General features: G+C 40.9%; 1 protein-coding gene across 4 annotated transcripts in view; it reads right to left on the bottom strand.

The window, feature by feature from the left end:
- Positions 1-9617: 9617 nt before the first annotated feature.
- The window catches only part of CDK14 (cyclin dependent kinase 14), a 722239-nt gene continuing 710550 nt past the window's right edge, over positions 9618-21306 (bottom strand). For all 4 annotated transcript variants that reach the window (XM_038556760.1, XM_038556759.1, XM_038556753.1 and 1 more), the window contains one exon: positions 9618-13024. The gene's annotated coding sequence lies outside the window, so the exon portion shown is untranslated. The remainder of the gene's footprint in view (positions 13025-21306) is intronic.

Below are 21306 nucleotides of genomic sequence, written 5' to 3'. Positions count from 1 at the left end.
CCCATATATATACTTTCATTTGTCAGTCTACAAAGAAAAATCTCTGCACCCCTACAATTTCTCTCCACTTGGAAAATAGATTGCAAACTATTTTAGCTAGGGCTACAACACTTCCATTCCACACAGTCAAAATCTTGTAGAAAAGAGATTCTGTTGCCTTAAATGAAGTGGGTTCAAAAACTGGATTGCCTGTCCCAAAAGCTGTTATTTAGTCTCCTGGGAGGCATTTAAAGCTGGGCAATTGCTTATTTAATCCTTTGGCACAACAGGGTTTTAAAAAATTAGTATGAGAAAGCTACTTACTCAGGCTAAATCAAATCCAAGCATTAGGGAGTCTTAGAGGCTAGAGATGGAGAGGGTGCTGGCTTGTTGACTACTTGAGGAGAGCTCTTTTTCCTCCGGAACAGTGGCTGCTTGGCTTTGGGAAGCAGGAAGCAAAAGAAGGACAAGAACAAAATTCTGTATAACACATGGTTTCCTGTGAGGTTAAGTAGGACTCCAGGCAGTCATCTCCAGATACAGAGGCAATAGGGTAGGCCGTTTCCCAAGTGCTTATGTGGGATAGCATTCAGTTGCAGATACTTTTAAAAACAGAAATCTAAGTCCCGGAATTCCAAGAAAATCACAGTCTGGGATTTTCTTCCAGTTGACCAAACTCATCCTGACTAGCTGGCAAGCACACTCACTAAGACAGTGCCTCTATGTTGTTTAACTCCAGAGATGCAGTAGTTTTAAAACAAGTCTGCAAATGATTTGAAACATCTCCCATCAAGAGGTGGGGTCTAATTCCCTCTCTTTAAATATTGGGCTGGCCTTAGTGACTTGCTTCTAATTAAGCATAGGTAGCAGGAGCGATTCTATGTGGCTTTTAAGGCCAATTCATCAAAGGTGATACGGCATCTACCTGGCTTTATCTCTTGATGTATATTCCCTTGGAGCAGGGATACCTCCACACTAGAGAACCCACAGAGAGGGACCACAGAGATCCAGCAGTCCCATGCAAGTCTTCTCAGACCATGGGCCAGATATGTGAACAAAGCAGTCTTTGAGCTGGCCCTAAACCCAGTAATATCTGAAACCTTGGGCCAGAACCAGCCAAACAGGCTGATCCAGAAAGCTGGATCAACAGAAACAATGGAAAACAAAACAAGCAAATGTTGTTTTTAGGCCATTGATTTTGAGGGTGACTTGTTTCACAGCAATAGATCAGTGGAAATTTTGGGGTACCTAGAGGCAAGGCATTACTATAATGGAAGTGCAAACATGTGGCAGTGGTTTGGGACCTGGGAGGAGGGTGGAGATTAGAGGAGCTTTGGGGAGGCTGAGGGGAAAGAAGTAAAGGAGAGTCAGGAAAGTATTGGCAGCTAGAGGAGAAAGACCCCTGGTTCTGAAGTGTTGGCAGTATTTCCACCAGGGGTAACATGGAAAATAGAAAACAGACCTAATGGACTCATGGCCCGGTGATGAAGGCACAGTGATGAAGGTGTCTCCTGATCCTTCTAACTGCCATAAAATATGAGAGGAGAGAGCTGAAGTTATACAAACAAACAAACCAAACCAGAAACCAGTGTTAAATAAAAGAGCCAAGACTTTAGGGGTTCAATAAATAAAATAATTTTTCACTTTCATACTTTCCAGATGGCAGATGAAGCTAAAATTAATATATAATTTCTAAAGATGAAGGTAGCAGTGTGACTCAAGGCTCCTTTGTTGAGACCTCATACGTTTAAGGTAGTGCCTTACAGATTCTTTCAAACAGCCAAAAGTCCCTCTAAAGATCTTAAGAACATACCTTTTAGGTGTCTCCATTAACAGAAATGTTTCTAAAAATCTTAAGGGCACAGTCCCTTGGTCCACCTGAGAGGGGGTCTAAGGTAGAGAAAAGCTTACCTCAGTGAGATTTGTGGATGCGCTTTAATGGAGTAAAGCTCAATAAGACTGAGGGGAAAACAAAATCTGAAAGACATTTGTACTAATGAAAACATTGCCAGCTCAGGCTAAAAAGGGACAGAGGTAGTTTAAAATGAAAAGAGGATTTTGGGTTCCTAAAATTCTTTGGAAAAGAAGCAGGCTGAGAAAACTGCTCAGCTATCAAGGCGGGGTACATATTTGGGGTGCCTGGATGGTTCAGTCGGTTAAGTGTCCGACTCTTGATTTTGGCTCAGGTCATGATCTCAGGCTCACGGGATCCTGCCCTGCGTAGGGGGTTCTGTGCTCAGTGGGGAGTCTGCTTTTCTTCCTCTCTCTCTGTTCCTCCCCCTGCTCTCTTCTCTCTCTCTCTCAAATAAATAGATCTTTTAAAATTTGGTGTACATTTTCTAGAACATAAAGGATAAGTTAGATAGCGGAACCAATAGTCCAGAGAAAGGAATCAAGTGCCATGAAGAATCATTCCTACTCAGCTCTAATCAAGGAATTGGGTTAACCAGTGCCTGGGTGGATTTCAGAATTGCTACAGACTGATCACCTGATTGTCACAGAGTACTGCAAGGTCTCTAGTGGCTATCCTATGCTTATCTTACCAAAGTATGTTGGGGTCGGGGTGGGCAATAATAACTTCACACTTTTGTTCACAGATCTTCAGATCAAAAACAGTATTCAGGAGGTTGTAATTGAGGATCTGCACCTACAGAGCAGCACCTGAACCTGATTTGGATGATGGGCAGCTAGACCTTGAACCTGAAATGGATGCCATCCAGATTAGCTATCTGGGGGTCTTAGGAGGGGGCAAGTGCATTTGCATGTGGGATCGATATAAATAACTTCTGGCTGGAGGCCAGATTGTTATGGTTTTAAAACATGCCCATAATTTTTTGGTATTTTTTCCATTGAAAGGTGGAATCTAATTCTCCTGCCTGTGTATATAGGCTGGCCTTAGTGACTCACTTCAACAAATAGAATACTAGGTCATAAAAAAGCAACACAGCTTCCACCTGATTCTCTTGGTGCATCCCGAGCCACCAAATAAAATGTCCAGCTAATCTAAGCCTCATTCTTAGGAAGCCTTGTAGAGAACCCACATGAAGTTAGTGGTGCTCTCTTCTAGCTGTTTCAGTTCCCAGCTCTTTGAGTCCTCCCAGCTGTGGCACCAGACCAGGCTAAGCCACCATCTGACTACAACCTCATGAGAAATTGCAAGCCAGAACCACTCAGCCAAACTGCTCCTGAACTCCTGCCCATAGAAATTGTGAGAGATGATAAATGACTGTTGTTTGGAAACACTAAATTTGGGGGCAATTTGTTATATGGCAATACATAATTGGAACAAGGAGGACACCAGTCACATTTCATTCTCCGTGAATGGGAATCCTTGGAGTTCTTCAGCAAGGTGGTATCATAGGAGTCTGTGCAGACCCAGTTGGAAGTGTTGACCAGCATCTCCAGGCTTTGTCCAGATTACTTTGTTCTGAGCTTTTCTCTCCTTTTCCCTGGTGCCCTGACTTTGCTAACCTATTTGGGCATTCTAGTCTAGGTCACCCTGGGAATTCCCCTTAGTACCACCCTGAGATCAATTCTAGCACATCTGTACCTGACAAGACAGGGAACACGGAGGCCCCTTCTCATCCCATCCCAGATTCTCTCTATTGCAGGGAAGGTGGGAGACACACACACCCAAGATCTGCTTCTATCCCATGCAAACAGCTGCCTGTCTACCCCGCAGTATGGGACAAGCCTTTCCTCTAGGCTTTCCAAATGAACCTTCTGCCCAACCGGGTCACTAATGATAGGACCTTTGTCAGCAGCCAATATCCTCCACACAAAGACAGCAATATTTTAGTAAAAATGCACCTGTACTCTTGGGGTCTGTTTACTGACCCCACAAAATGAGATGAACAAAAATAGTATGATTCTAATAATAAGCTTATAAATAAACTTGGTCATGAAATGGCATGGGATGAATAGTAACGGGAATCCTTAAATGACATTTGTAGAGAACCGTGTTTGTTTTTCAATCTTGGTAAAACCTGAAAGCATGCAACCTCACCTGGATGTTAATAACTAACAGCAGAAAAAAAAATACTACCGTGAATTCTCTGGTATGCTTGGCAGACAACTGGCACAGAAACCGAAGGGTAATTTAGCCCCCTCCCTCAGGGTGTGGCTCTCTTCTGGAGTCAATAAGACAAGCATATCAGCACACATACTGTAATTCTGACATCCACATGAGAGGTACCGATTCAGTAATGCTCCCACTACCTCACAGAACATGGGAAACAACTGGGAATTCCATTTCTTATTTTGCCTTGTGAAGACATAGGAAAGAACTTGTCAATAGGCTCCCCTCAAACTGAGTGTGTCTCAAAGGATTTGCTTTGAATAGAATCTGCATGTGGAGAGGGTGGAGGGAAAAATCTGAGACAAACGAACAGACTGGTTAGAAGGTTATACACTGAAACTTCCATCCAGGTTCACTGTCAAGGCTGACCAATAGAAACCTCTGAGGAGATTTTATAAGGTACACACACCTAAACTGGCACCTCGGAGACTGGGATTCAGTAGGAATGTTTAGAAAGCTCCCCAGGTGATTTTGGCAGTCAGCCAGGTGTAGGAACCCTTCTTCTGTGATCTCCTGAGGACAACAAGAGATTGCTCCTCTCTGGGTTCACTTTCTCCCATAAGAGCTAGGCAGTGCTTTGTGTTCCGTCACACATAGTACACATGTAGGATGTTCATGTTGTCTATGGGATTCTAAGCACTTTCTTAGGAAGGTAAACTATATTCCATTCTACTCTTGTTTAATCTTTATTATCCTTTAATAACTGATTTATTAAAAATTTGTTAAATACTGGGCTTTGGTCACCATTGTCAGTCATGAGGATAAAGAGATCGAAAAGAAGATTTGTATGGTTTCTATTTTCAAAGTGATGCAGGGACTTGGAGGAATTGTTCTGAGGGGAGTATTGGAATGTTTTGTACGAGACTTTTTGAACGGGGTCTAAGGATTAACAGGAATGTGGCTGCTAGAAAAACAGGAAAAGGCATTCTAATCATAGGGAACAATATCTGCAAAAGAATAGGGCATATGAGGTTCTGGAATATCCAGGGATCAGTGGGAAGTTCAGCATGTGCAGGTGGGAGATGTGCCCATGAAGAGTGGGAGATGAACCTGGAAGGAAAATGGCCAAGAGGCAGGGGTGTGCTGGGAAACCAGCTCCCAAAAAAAGGAAAAACATATATAGAGAAAAAAGGACCTGATTTGTACAGTTTGCCCATTTCTGTGGTGTACATATTCCCATCTGATTTCAAGTTATCAGTGATTTAAGAACTGACTCACAAAATTCCTACGAACTGGTACCAGCTGGTTGCAGTACATGACTGATAGGAGGCCAGATCCTTTAATTCGAAGAGATAGACTAAAACAACTTTTTGCCTTTTTGTCACAATGGTTTGACCTCACATTATGAAGCCCACCTCTATGGCTTTGGAGTAGAGTGGGTCAATGAAATGCACAAGGAACCTGAAAATCCACCAGAACTATTTCTTAGGCTCTTGTCACCCTTCAGCACTACCCTGAAATCCAGGCAAGAGGGGCTCCTGTTCTGGTTCACATTTTAAAGGGTCTGGCTCTGATGTTCTGCAGCATACCACCCCACCCTACCCTCTACTCCAGAAAGAGGGATTCATGCAGTCATGCCCAACAGGAACCCCCCACTTTGACTCCACATATTCTAGATGTCTGGGACTCTGGAATTCTCTCTGTATATGGAGTCTTCTCCTAAAGCACCTTCCCTGAGGATAGGCCCCTGGTTCCCAAGGGTTGGCCAAGGAGGTGCGTTTGCCAAGGGTAGGACTGAGTATGCATGTGGGGGCTAGAGTGTTGATACACATGCATATGTAGCCCCTAACTCTGGCTCCACACCCCTAGAGCTAGGAGTGGGAGGTGAAAAGCAGGAAAGATGGCTTAAACCGGGCTATGTGCTGACCCCCTTTGGCGAAGATCTTTGAGAAGTCTAGTAATTCCAAGTGCAACCCTGGCTTTGTAGGTTATTATGAAGACATAATGGTAAGAGAGGAGAATATATTTGACATTTAGTTAGTTAGATTTATATTTTTAAATATTGAGATACAAGGTACAGGCCTCCATTTTGACTCTACCCTTGGGCCCAGCTAATGTCAGGGGTGGCCCTTGCCTCCACCATTACTAGGACTATATTCTAAGCCAAGGTAAGCAAGCAATAGACCCCAGGCAAATTCTTGCCCATTGTATGTTTTTATATAGGCTGTGAGCTAAAATTGGTTTTCCATTTACAAATAGTGTTTAAAAATCAAAAGAAAAATATTTCATGATATGTGAAAATTGTGTGCAATTCCAACTTCAGTACCTACGAATCGTGTGATTGGCACACAGCCAAACCCATTCATGTGTGTATTGTGCATGGCCACTTTCATGCTATGACAGCAGAGTGAGTAGTTGTAACAGAGACTGTATGGCTTGGAAAGCTGAATATACTTACTATCTGGCTCTTAGCAGGAAAAATTTGCCTACCCTTCCCCTAGGAAGGAAGGAAGAAGGAAGGGAGGGAAGGAAGGAAAGAGTCTAGCAGTTCTCTTGTAGGTCTCTCGGTAGAGCCACCTGTTGAGCTCCCCAAACAGACCAATGCCAGGGCCCCATTCTTAATATTTTAGGATGAACTGGTCTGGAGTTGGGGTGTTTTTTAAGACATCTTCATGATTCTAATGAGAGCCAGGGCCGTGAGTCACCCAGCTAAGAGAATGCATACATGAAGGTCAGAATTCCCCAAATGTGAGGCCGGATAAAGCTGTGGGATTTGTACCTGCTTTCCCCGAGGATCTGAGTAGATTATTTCCTTTCTCTGAGGACACAAGGTCCCCAGTCACCTGAGTCGGCAGAAGGAGAAGCGAGGGAGAAGGATCATTGTTTCACACCGTGGTATGGTGTATAAAGTCAAGTTTCATTTCTACTTCTTGAAATCCTTGAACTGTGGGTTCAAACACGTGTCTCTGGGCGAGCCCAGCATTGTGTGCATCCGTCAGGCGGGCCCACCTTGGACTATAGTTGCACACACCTTCGCAGGGACCCCTGCTGGGTCACTTCTCAGGATGTACTCCAATAGGGGACCCTTACCCCATCTTTGCAGCGTGCCCTCCATAATTATTGGTGGTCTCACAGGGAAGGAGAAAAAAGACAACTCTATCAGAATCCCATTCTCCACCAGCACAGTCAGCACTGTTGGCAGAGGCTGGCTCTGGGGCTGCAAGGCTGCTCCGAGCTATTATTGTGCCTGGCTCTCTCTCAGCATGACTCGAGGCAGACAATATAGTACACCGAGAGCATGGGGGATGAACAGTAAATACGAGGCCTTGGATTTTTTTAATCTTGTCAGTTTTCCCCTGATTTGTGTCCTTTATCCTCGCCCCCTCTGCTGTATAAGCTTCTAGAAGCTAATGCCCATAACGCCACCACCCACTGGTAGCAGCAGGCTGCTGGGCCACTGTGGGGTTCTCATTGCGGAGATTGACAATGCCCACCATTATTCAGCGACTGTACGTGTTAACCTAGTGGCACAGGGTTGCTCCAACACCTTCCCCTCTGGTTTCTCTTTACTCTGGGGGCCAACAGCAACTCTAGGAGTGCCGCCCTCCCGACTCTGCTGGTCTCAGCCAGCGCACATCACATCCTCTGCCCTGGCGGAGCTGGAATAGCTCTGCTGAAAAGGAAGAGGATGTTGGGCAATTATGGAGCTGAGGGACGACTGTCATCTTGACTGCCACATTTAAAACGTTAAAAATATTTCTCAAAGCGATTTCTTTGGCCTCTTGTAGATGCCAGCCCTCTTCCTCCTTCTTTCTTTTATTAAGAGCTCATAGGATTCAATCACACAGTGAGGCTCTAAAATGTGAGCCCACCGCTGAGGCTTGTGGAAATGACCTCCACCGTGGGCACATGTGCTACTGTAGCTGTTGGGAATAGGAAGGTGGAAGGTGGCATGCATTTTGCTGCCTTGAAACAACTCCCAGAACCAAGTTATTCTTTTGACATCTCTATAATTCGAATGTTTCCAGGGTGATTTATGGCTCCCATTGAACTGAGAAATTTGCTTATTATCTCATTATCTCTGCCTTGGCTACCACGAAGTCAGCCTTTACCCAATCTCCTGTCTCAGAATCCACTGGTGGTGGCAGGACCATGTGAAAATGCACGTGCCCTGGGCATAGATGATTTGAGGCTTTAGGGGAAATAGCTTGGCAGTTGGGCAGCTGAAGATGTGGTGGCTCTCATGAGCTTTTCTGCAATGGAATGTGCATCAGTGGGAACACTTACATTTGGTTTTGTGAGAATGTTAAGCTAGAGAAGGGCTTATAAACTCTGACATTTTCAAGAATGTTAAGCTTGTGAAGGGCTTATAAACTCAGTTGCAGGAGAGGTGTGAGGGAAGGATCACCTGAGGTGGCTGCTGCTGGTGAGTGAGTTCTTTCCAGGGGGAAGCCAGGGGTCTGGAGTCACCCTAACATAAGACCTGGACCGTAATTTTTGCCTTCAAGGGTATGCATTTTTTAAACAATATTTATTTATTTATTTATTTATTTATTTATTTATTTATTTGAGAGCGAGGGCACAAGAGAGCTCAGGAGCTGGTGGAGGTTGGGGGGACGGAGGTGGGGGCAGAGAGAATCTCAAGCAGACTCCCTGCTGAGGGTAGAGCCCTACAAAGGGCTCAAGTCATGACCCTGAAATCATGACCTAAGCTGAAATCAAGAGTCAGACACTTGCTGAGTGACTGACTGAGCCACCCAGGGTCCCCTTCAAGGGTGAGCATTTTAAAAATCACCAAATAGTGTACCTATAAATTAATATGTGTACCTGACACAAATACTAGTAGCAATTTATGAAATCATGGGGGGCTTTGTTTGCAGGTGTGAAGCTGACAGATCCAACAAGGAGGAGGAGGTGATGACAGAAATGTGACTGGCTTCCTGAGGCAGCACTGCCGACCCAAGTGTGGGCTGCCAACAGTGCCCTGCCCAGTCAGGCACAGGCACTCGCTAGGTGGTGTTCAGGGAAGTCTGCTCAGCTCAGGGAAGGATGCTTCTGGCAGTATGTGGACATGTTGAAGCTTTGATTTGGATTCAGTGGAGGGTAACCTACTCACCTCATCTTAGAACATGTATAGGATAATTATGAAAGAGACAATAAAACATAAGTAGGATTGTCATTAAACAAAACCAGATCAGGTCAGAGGCCTGGAACGTGTGGTGGACGTCATTAAGGAGCTTGTGGAATTGCGATCCTGAAGCTCCCAGACTTGTTTTATGTAGCCTCTACATCTTTACTCAAGTCTGACAATAAAGGGAGGGTTTGGGGTGCCTGGCTGGCTTAGTGGATAGAGCATGCAACTCTTGATCTTAGGGTTGTAGTTTCCAGTCTCACATTGAGTGTAGAGATTACTTAAAAAGTAAAATCTTAAAAAAAGAAAAGGGAGGGCTTAACAGATTCCTGGAACATTCCAGCTAACTCCCTCCCATATCCAAGAGCCGTATGTGTTTGCTTTCTTATTTCACTCTAAAAATGACTGTGTCTCAGAGTTTTTAAGACAATGTTTCTTTGACACTATATGGTGTTATCTGGCACCTACCAAGAAGACGTAGCAAGAAAATGTACAGAGATTCTGCTATACTTTATTCCATATCATGTTACAAGAAAACAACAGTGACAGCTGACAAACCATTACATCTTTCATAGTACAGACAAATTACACTTGGTAACAAATATGCAACATGTATTATTCCATTCTCCTTACTATGTTTCATTTTGGAGTATAATAGTTTTCTGAATGATGCTAACACATTTCTTAGGTACCCACCCTCTGCTACAAAGTACACATCTCAGTGTATCATACAAAAAAAAAAAAAAAAAAAAGACAAAAGAAAAATTAAAAAAAAATCCACTCCTCACTAGAGAATGTAGATTTTGTATGTGCCTCTAAAATATGCTGCTTAGGAAGGGGAATGAAAATAAGAGATTGCTTATTTTACTTGAGACATTTTTTTTGTTTGTTTTGTTTTTGGTATATGAGAAAATTGCAAGGCAGTAACATATGTGGTTTCTTCTGCCTATAAGCCAGTAAGAGAGATAGAAGTTATGTGCAATTATGCAGCATATTCCTATGTATAGGGGCCAGGCAATAATCTACCCCAGTATGTACAACCTAAACATCCTCTTGTGTAACAAAGATTACAAAGCCAGTAAGTACAATTCACAGATGAGTATCTTATATAGACACAGAACCTAGGGTATTAGTTACACTGGCTGTCATGTACACACTGAGGGGAGGATACCCAGAGGTCTTACTTTGTCTGCAAACCTGGAGGCTTCCCTGGAAACTTCTTATCACTCCTGGGAGGTAGAAATAGCTTCTCACCCTTGTATCAGTGGAGGGGCAGCCACCCCTGCCTTATGCCCCCTGTTTTGTTTTTGTTTCCTATTTGAGCACGCAGAATATTTTTTCATGTCTTATGTGTCCTGCATTTTTAAGTCAACCAAACTGTTTCTTTAAGAAAATGGAAATTAGGTCCCAAATTTTCTTTCAGAATACTGTGTGTTCACTGATGTTGCATTGATACCATCACCATCTAATGAGTTCCTAATATTCCAGCTGTATGAATTCAGGCTAGTACTTCATATAAAAATAATCTCACAAAACATTCCAGTGCTTTCTCAATAGAATAATAAATCTGCTAATGAGCACATCCTGTAATGATTTTCATGGCTGCCCTCTGTGGGAGGGGGTGGGGGGAGAAGAGAAGGGAGGATGGATTGCCTATAAGAGGAGGGGGGAGAGAGACGAACCAAACTTTGGATTTCTTGTATCAATGACAAGGATAGGGAACTACAAATCTCCTACTACATGAGACCTTTTGAGACACATGTCTGTGTAAAAAACAGATTTCCCTCCACACTGAGTAGCATTATGTTTGATTTCCCGAGAGAAGCTGCCTATGACAGGGGCATATATCTCTGAATGACCCTAACATTCCTAATCCAAGTCTTTTAATAGTAAATATTTTCAAATGTTCAACTTAGAAAGCTTATTAAATAGCAAGATTTAATCATCAGCTGCTCTTGGTTGAAAGTTAGTAAAATACAAAAGTTATGCCTCTCCTCCAAATAAATAATTCAAAACAAATCATAGGCAAAGCTGCTCTTGATTGCATGTTTAAGCACACATTAAAATACTGCTAAAGACTTCCAATAGGTTGGAATGTCCGAGAGAGAAGAATGGGAAAGCCTTCTAGGTAGCAAACAGTAAACACTCTGGCCTCCGGTAACTTTTGCTGTCTTTAAAATCAATTAGTAAATAATTCGTTGCTTTGCACCTAGGAGCTTTCCACAAATGCTACTTGTGCATGGGATGGATTGTGACCTTGACATATTTATTCACTCCCCACTCCAGGGAAGGTCCGCTTGTAATGCTTAGAAGTTCTGGGTCCAATTATCTAGGAATACTGGCTTTGACTATAGACAAGCTTTTCCCTCATGTGACTCTCAGAGAATGTCTGTGTCAAACTGGCTCAAAATTCCTAGTCTTGATCCTAAAAAGTGCAATGCATTTCACGTTCTCAGTCTCCCCTTCTTTCTGACCAATAAGAAAATGTAAAACAGTGTACATGAAAGTATTTCCATAGGAACTGGTGTTCTGAGGAGCTAGGTTTCGTGCTTTGGATGAAGTTCCCTAACTGCCCCCTTGGCCTCAGTATTATTTGGGGTTGCGCAGTGAGGCCGGCCCCACTGGGAGAAGGCCTGCATCAGGCAGCTCTCCTTCCCCATCAAAGCACAGTGTGTGCCCAGTACCCTTTTCCCTCCTGGTCACATACGCGCCTTCATTCTTCAAGGGCCTGCATCTTCTCAATAAGGGAAGCTGGGCCTTTCTTTCTCCCTTGCCATCTTGGAAAGCAAGACTCTTGCATTGTTTCTACAATCTGCATTCAACCATTTTTTTTCCAGGAGACCAAAGTCAAGGTCCCCAATGATGTCTTCCAATCAATTTGGAATGTTTTAAAAAGTGTAGTTTGAAGGTGCTTTGGTGTAAATGAGCAATTTTTAAACTCTGGATAACTTTGTAAAATGCTTTTTTAAATGGTAACTAGCCAAGATGGCTTTCAGGGCTCATCCAGCAGATATAATTCTTTTGTACCCGAGTTTTAAGCATTCTGTTCCTCATTCTTTTCTCTTCCATTTAGAAAACACTCCTGAAGCATAACAGAATGGATGGAAAATATAAGATGTTGACAAGACCCAGAAAACATGTAAAAAGTTACCTCAATTTCCAGAGGTTGAAAAGGAAGCAATGATCCCTGTCTTTGTTCTTAATTCTTGATATTTCTTTACTTCCAACCTACTTGGAAAACAGTCATGCTATGTGGCTTGAGAATGCTAAGCAGATTCCGATATCCTATATACATGTGCAGTTATTTCCAAGAAAAAAACCATATTTGCAAAAGTCCTCAAAAAGTAAGCGACAAGTGGGGCCCCACATCCTGGGACCAAGTTGTCAAGTCAGTCTGAGAACAGGGGTTTGCTTTAGTTAAAAATGTCCTTCCTTGTGGTTGCAAAATGTGCACTGCTCTCAAAGAAAACACACATTGTTTTATGCCACTATGTGGCTTTCAAGTACAGACATTACTAAAGAAGTGTGAACACCAAATGTGTTGTCTTAATGTATTTAAGACATGGCTGGTGAAAGCATAAAAACCTTTACAGAGATGCTGCGCTGCAGAGGGAAATCAAACAAAATCAAACACAAAAGACTGAAAAGAATACATGCCATGTATCAGTAAGCAAAGCTTAATCTTCACATAGTTCTTGGAAATCACAAGGTATCCAAATGCGTGCAAGGTTTTAAATAAATTGCAGAGAAAACAGGGTCTTGCCAGCTTCAATTTTCTTGTAAGTGAAATCCACCGCAGGGAGGGGAAGGAAACCGATCCGTGATTCCCTTCGTATTATTGGCCACTTCATTAATGTTTTTTTTTTTTTTCTTCCCAGAATGATGACAACTTAATCCTGGAAGGAGGAAAAGAGAAAATTGCTATATGTAAAAACAAAAAACAAAAAACAAAAAAAAATAAAAATAAACCAACTTTACATCATTCATTTTTTCTAAATTACATGAGACATCAAAATTGGTCAGGCCAAAGTGGGCCTATCCGTTTTCTCCACAGCCGCCCAAGCACATGTATCAGAGGCAGAGTGATTTCCTTCACCAAAACAGTTCTCACAGTATGATAAACAAATGTTCTGCTTCCATTTTTTCCCCTTAAAATAATTTAACTCCATGAATTTAAATGGTCTAACCTCTTCTTGGATTATTTAGAGAAAAAGAAATTCAGCAAATTTCCTTCCCCAAATCATTAGTAGGAATACTGGTCTTAATTAAGTGCCTGTAGCATCATACAGACCATTAAAAGGACATATCCTCGTGTTCATTTTTATGGACATGAAATAGAAAAATGGATCACATACATGCTTTCAAAAAAGCCCAGCTGTACATAATTCCTTGGTTGCCTATTATCAGACCTAGTTTCAGCAGAATGAAAATTGGCCAGCATGACCTGAATTGCCAGCCTCTTCCCAACATCCTGCATATAACTGCATTTCCAATGGTGCCTGCTTAAACTTGGTAACTACTTCCATGTGAGCGGTTCAAAAAGAAAGCAGGAATGTTCCCTCTTTTCCTCTCCACATTTCTTTTTGGCCCTTAAGCATTTTCATTGAGTCCCTAGGATGGGAAAGTAATGTCTTGCCAGGAAGGATGAAAAGAAACACTCCTGGGATCGAGTCACCAGCACAGAGATTCCAGCTCCACTGAGTCCTAGAACCAACTCCTCATTTCCATTTAGAAGTTCAAGGTCCCTGAGGCCTGCTTACGCCTGCTTGTCCCCATCTACAGTGCTACACCGTCATCTTCCCAAGCAGAGAAAGAACTTTGGCCTTTTGCTGAGAACCTTACAGCACCGCTGTCCTACTGCTGGTCATGCAGGCTGTTGTGCACTGACTGTGTGGTGCTACCTTGACCAAGAAAGCAAAATACTCTGGCCTGACTGTTAAGAAGGGCGTCCTCTCTACTCTCTACTCATTTCCTCTGCTTAATATGATGACTTTTTGGAAGGTTAACCTTCCATCCTTTCTTTTTTATTGAGGTGAAATTCATAGAACCTAAAATTAACCATTTTAAATCATATAATTCAGTGGCATTTAGGATATTCACAATGTTATGCAAACATCACCTCTACCTAGTTCCAAAACATTTTTGCTACCCCCTTTGGGTAAATACCTAGGAGTGGAATTGCTGGGTCACATTGCAATTTTATATTTAACTTTTGGAGAACTGGCAAACCATTTTCCACAGTGGCTGCACCATTTTATATTACCACCAGTGGAACATAAAGATTTCAATTTCTGCACAACACCCTGGCCAATATTTGTTATTTTCTGTTTTTGATTTTTTTTTATTATAGACATCCTAGTGGGGTGAACTGGTATCTCATTGTGGTTTTGATTTGCATTTACCTATTGATTAGCTAAGTTGAGCACTTTTTCATGTGCTTATTGGCCATCTGTATATCTTCTTTGGAGAAATATCTATTCTAAGTCCTTTGTTTTTAAATTAGGTTTTTTGTCTTTTTGTTTTTGAGCCGTAGGACTCTGTATATATTTTGGATATCAATCCCTTGATGTGCAAATTATTTACTCCCATTTTATGGACTGTCTTTTCACTCTGTTGATAATATTCTTTGATGCACAAAAAAATTTTAATTGGAGTAAGTCCAATTTATGCATTTTTTTCTTTTGTTGCTTGTGGTTTTGGTGTCATATCTAAAAATCCATTGTCAAATTTAAGGTTATAAAGATTTACATTTTCTTCTAAGAGTTTTATAGTTTTAATCCCTACATTTAGATCTTCAATCCATTTTGAGTTAGTTTTTGTATATGGTATGAGATAGAGGTAACAGGTAACAATTCATTCTTAAGAGTTCTCTGTCCTTAGTGACTGAGACAAATGTAAACAAAAGCCCTTACCTCAAGTTTCTGGGAGAGGCCTGGGGGTGGAGGGAGAAGCCTGGTTGGATGGATATCCCATATAGGCCCTTTGTTAACACTAAGTCCAAACTCCTCGATCTTATCTCAAATACTTGCTGCTTGTGGCTCACTGCACCAGCCCTCACCCCTGCCAGGTTGCCAGATATGCCTTTATCAAACCTCTTCTTAAACAAGTCACCACCCTAGCAAAAATACCTAAATGAGAACAACTGCCTTAGCCCCCATTCTTCCAGGGAAATGAGGTAAATCCATCTTTTGCTCTACCTGTTGCTCCCATGCAATCATACATCCTGACTTCTCCACTGACATCTTTCCTGAGTCCCACGACATTAGAGACAGATAGCACTTGTCTCCGCAACATTTCAAACACACCTGTCTACAGGTATCTTCAGCTAGTACCTAACCCTGCTACCAAACTTCAGATTTTTATTAAGCAAATGAAAAAAATGCTCTTTCTCTTCCATGTTACTTAAACAGAGATTTCAGTTCTTCCAGGAAACCTGCCCATCCTGGACAAATGGAAAAGCTATGGGTTTGTTCTGACATGTGCTTACCTAGGCATGGAGTTCCCATAGCCACACAGAAATGATCTATAGTGGACTCTTGAACAATGTAGGGATCGGGGCACTGGCCCCTCGCACAGTTGAAAATCTGAATAGAACTTTTGACTCCTCAAAAACTTAACTACTAATTGCCTACCATTGACTGAAAGATTTACTGGTAACAGGAACAGTTGATTAACACATATTTTATATGTGTATTATGTACTGTATTCCTACAATACAGTCAGCTAGAGCAAAGAAAACGTTATTAAGGAAATCATAAGGAAGAGAAAATACATTTATGGTACTGTTCCGTATTTATAAAAAAAAATCAGCATGTAAGTAAACTTGGGTCGTTCAAATCCGTGTTGTTCAAGGGTCGACTTGACCCTTGGGTACCCCCAAGGGTAGTCATTGCCTGGCTTTCCTCCATTCTACCACTTTAATCCACAGAATGCTGACCTGCCCAGGCTGACCTCCTGAACAAGTGGTTTCAAATGTCCTTCCCGCGTGGGGACACTTCCTGTGATGGAGCAAGTAAGGAGGCAGGTGGCATCATTATTTTTCTGATTAAGCTTGGTTTTGTTGACTATTGTATCCCTAGAGTGCAGCCAAGACCCTGCGCAGATACTCATTGCTGAACAAATAGGAAGGGAGAAGGTGGAATCTGAAAATTGGGGAGTAGAGTAAGTTTTTAGAACTAGGGTTCTCTCACGGCACATTGACTGGAGGCAAATGCTGTGCCTGTGCTCTTGCTGAAAGGGCACAGTGCTGGGTACAGAAAGGGCCATCCACAGATATATCACTGGCCAAAAAGGTGGGTAGAATTAACACCTTCCTGTGGGCCAAGCTCTCTCTCTCTCTTTTTTTTTTAAATCTCATGTCATTCCATTTGAATGATTTGATTTTCATCATATCTGATTTGATGTAATAATAAACAATGCTGTCACATAATCCATGGCATGTTACTATCCTGTTGGGTTGATTTAAACTTTCTTTTCAGCCATTGATGGTGTGTGTCTATGCCTTTGTCCTGATTCTTTAAGTGTAATCTCTAGAAGAATAGTATGTACCTAACCCAAGGCATAAGCAGAATTGGATAATAAAGGATAATACATAATAATAGTAATTGGATAATAAATGGTGAACACAGTGATTATGGATAAGTCTTTTACTTAGGTTTGGGCTCAGGCATTTAATGGAAAGAGTCAGTAATAAAAAGGAAGGGAGGTGCAAATGAGAGGCAGCCTCTTTCCCCTCTATGTGAGATGACATGACTCTATAGCCCGAATTGTGCTAAGCATCCTGCCTGACATCAGCAGCATGGGATGCCCTTCTTCCTCCTTGGGCAGCATCAGCATCAGTTTTGATTTTCAAGGACTATATATAAGGTAGGTCAATTTACTGCCAGAAAAATTCAAGATCCAAATGTAATCATACATTTGATGTGTGAGGAGGTAGGTGAAAGGAGGGAGGGTATACAACATTCCCAGGGAAGCAAAATATAATAGCGACATATATCCTTCCCTTACATTTAATTGATTATTAAAATAGACCACATATACAAAACAAATGAACAGTGAATATGCTATAAGCTCAACTAAGTGCACATCAACTCATAGGTATATATATCATCCGATTACTGGGTGCCATTTTTATCGTGCTTTCTTGCTTTCTGCTTTCACAATGCTCTTTCCCTAGAAATGAATGTTTTAAACAAGAAATTGGATTTTTATTGATAAAATCCTTATTCAGAAATATCTACATAGAGCTTCTCAGCTATAAATATTAATTAATTGGATCGCTGGTACCCATAATGCAACTTTGTTCTGACCCATGTGCCCTATGAACTAGATATTTTTTGGATTCAATTTTCTTAAAACCAACTGTCAGCATCATGTGATGGAGGAGATGAAAAATGAAAATGAGCAGTCCCGCTGTGCAGGTGGGTGACCTGTGGGAGAGAGTCTGCCTGGTAGGATTTTTACACGAACCATCAGACACAGACCAATTGATTAGATCATCTCATACCCGCCACCAACTAGGCTCAAGAGACTAATTAGAGAGAGTACTGCCTGCGCAGGCACCCCATTGACACCTAATTTGCTCAGCCAAAGCCTTTGGGGAAAATGTATTATCTCTGCAGCTGCACTTCATGCATTTCTGATTTGAGGCATAAGCAAGGAGTGCTTCATCACTCTTTTGAGCAAACTGAATGTAGAAGCCCTTAAGTGCTAAATGCAAGCAAACAGACCCAAATTAAAAACGGGCCAGGCTCTTTCTAATTCCCTCTGTGCTCCCCATTAAATCTCTGTGTGTACATACACACACACACCCCCCTACATACACACGTGCAGTTTACACGCCGGCGGGACCATAGAGCTAAGGACCCCAGCCCAGGGTGTTTCCATGCGATCAGATGGCCTTTCTTTCACTAGCCTATTTACCCACTGTAAGGTTTTGCGTTTGTTTTATTGTTTTATTTTTTTCTCCCCTGCTGCATTGCCCCTCTGCAAAGTATTTTTTTTTTTTTTTCCTACAGGAAGACTCTGGCCCATTTTCTTCCCCTCTAAGCCTCACTGGAGAGAAGTGATTATTTTGGTTCCAAATTAAAACAACTGTAGGTTTTGCTTTCATCGCCTAAATTGTGAACAGGATATTCACCAGGATGTATGTGAAGCTGTGGGGTAATCCGCTCATTTCTGTTTGAGAGACTCTTTGTTAAGATGCCTAACAGAGAGGGAAGAATTATTAAAATCTGACAGAGAGAAAGCTGTCTCACAATAGCAAAGACAGTACAGAATTATAAAATAATTAAGTTATCCTCGAGAAAAACAGTGGATAACATTTGGCCAAGTTTGGCTTTTATCTGTTTCTTATCTGAAATAAAACCAATTCCAATCTTCTTTTTAAATGCAGAATCCAAACCACTGGTAAATAAGGAGTCATTTAAAGGTAGATATGTAATTAATGACATGCTTTAAAAAAAGGGAATAAAAAACATTCAGACGAGATGGCAAAATTAGGTTATCTTTGTGACAAATCTAGTGGTTGTAGGGAATGAATTTCTATCACACTGTAATAAAAGAAAAAAAAAAAAACAAAACAGGACCTGTGATGGTGGTGTTCTAGAGTGGACTTATTGATTTGATGCCTTTCTATTCATACATTAGATGGATTATTTTACCCACATATTCTGGTAAATTACAATTCTGCTTGGTAATTTTTACATTTTTCTTATTCTTAAGAATTCAGCGAATATATTTTTGGATCATTTTAGCTGTCTACTTTTAAATCAGCATTCAAAATTGGCCTAAATTGGCAAAGTCAAAGGATTTCAGTGGCCATCAGAGTGAACAGGTTTCTGGAGGCATCTGGAAAGTGGCTGCAGGGGAGATGTTTGAGAATAGTTAGAAAATCAGGGCCTTAACTAACACATATAACTGTCAGTTGAATTTATTCTGATATTGTGGAAAATAAAGTCCAGAAAGCTTCCCTCCCCAAGTACCATATTAATAAGATTTCACATAGTAAATATCCGGGGGAAAAAAAAGTCTAGCGGGCTGTGCCACTTTGAGTTTGGTATTGCTTAAAATACTAAGAAAAATGGCAAAATTAATCTTTTGTACTTAATTCATCTTCAAACAGCATTCACTACTTACAGAAAATGAACTCCAGAAATAAGGTTGCTAAACCCTAAAGGAAGTTATAAGCAAGTACAGAGGGATGCTTGGGTGGCTCAGTGGATGAGTGTCTGCCTTTGGCTCAGGGCATGATCCCAGGGTCCTGGGATCGAGTTCCGCATCAGGCTCCCCTTGAGGAGCCTGCTTCTCCCTCTGCCTATGTCTCTGCCTCTCTCTGTGTCTCTCATGAATAAATAAATGGAATCTTCTTTTTTAAAAAAAAAGCAAGTACAGATCTCTCTGAAGTAGAAATATATATAAATAGAAGTATGTACATAGCACATATACTCATTTGTATATGTAGAATGCATATACTCAAATTCTATACTGTAGATTCTATATAAATGTTGGACTCAAAATGGTAAGTTTTAATCTTTACACTGATTTCAAAAAAACTGGGGATAGCTTAATTTCTTCATTTTTAAAAAGTGAGTTATGTTATGATTTAGCTAGAAATACAGGTTTTCTTTTGGAACATCTGAAATCAGTGTTTTCCAGTTACTCTGATGTTGCATTGAAGCTTCTTGAAGGAAGTAGAAAATTAGTCAAACCTACTTCTATAACTTATTTCTGACTTACAATAATCATGTTTCTTCCTCTCCTCTCCTCCTCCCCCGCCCCCCAGAGAAGAGAACACATCTTTGAGACCAGCAAGAGAATATTAATTAAAATGAATGCAGGGATAGACAGGCTTTGTTTTAAGCTTAACAGAAGGTCCATCATTCAAAATAGCTCAAATCCTTTAAGTTGAAAGCCGTTTGGTAACATCCATATGGGTACACAATGCACTAATTGCAGTGACTTTGCACATTTTAAGCTTCATGCCAAAGTGGAGACTTTAATTAAATTTTTTTAGGCAAAGCTAAGAAACATTTCAAAACAAAGCATTTCTCACACAAGGAAACTGACTTAACATATCATTTCAGTAATCATCATTGTAAATAAACATTTCTTAAAAACCTCATTAAAGACCAGGCATTGTATGATGTATAATTAGTGGTAATTGAAAAGAACACTGTATTTTCATGGTGTTGCTGTTTATTAAATCAGATTTATGTAAAAGACTAGTCATATTTCAGACCCACATGGATGGCAATTCTGGGGGTATGTCCTGTCTCAGTGATAGCCAAGAGAAGTACAGGGAGAGAAGGAAAGTACTGATCTAGGTCTCCTATGAGTGTACAGGCCATCTTTTACAAAATCATACACACATACACAGAATACATATACAAAATCATATATGTATATATATAATCATATGTGCACATACACAAATACATATACATATGTGAGGTTTGAAATAGTTTCAATGACAAAGTTAAGAATAGAAAAGCTTTTGCCAAATGTGACTTATTCTTCCTGAGGATTTCATATTTGGAGCTTTATTTGCTCAGCATACCTTTATAACTTACTGGCTGCCAAATGGGGTAAGTTTATTAAACAGGATTCTGACTTTTTAACCTTCTTTATATATTATAGTTCTACTAAACTATATTTAAATAAACCAAATACAAAGCTATGTAACGTAGCAGTGTGTGATTTTTTTTTTACAACTTAAAATGAACATACACAAATATCATAAAACCACTTCTAAGTAGTTAGCAGTCAGAGAAACACGAGGGTTCATGTTTGACTTTAATTAAATGTCTGAGAGGAGATCTGAGACTTCATTTTGGGTGGATGTTTTTTTCTTTCAAATTAAAAGTTGTCTAGCATTATTGTCCAAAGTGTTGAAGCAGAGGAAGTTTCCATGCTAAGGGTTTTGAATTCAATATAATATGATCACCTACAATATCATTCTTTCTTGTGAACCATCATATTGCAGATATCTGCAAAGCTAAAACACAAAATCCTGTAGTCGAAATTAGATTATAAATGGTTGGCACATAAGGAATGGAGTCAGCATAAACCAGAAGTCAGGTTGGTGCATGAGAGAGATTTAAATTTATTGTTGAAATTTTGAGCCACCAAGTCATGGCAGCCATATGCAAAAGACATAAAAACAGTTGTATGTGAGTTG

Source organism: Canis lupus, chromosome 14, assembly GCF_011100685.1.
Source record: "Canis lupus familiaris isolate Mischka breed German Shepherd chromosome 14, alternate assembly UU_Cfam_GSD_1.0, whole genome shotgun sequence".
NCBI lineage: Eukaryota > Metazoa > Chordata > Mammalia > Carnivora > Canidae > Canis > Canis lupus.
Note: the sequence above shows the minus strand (reverse complement) of the source record. Positions and strands in the feature narration are given on the sequence as shown.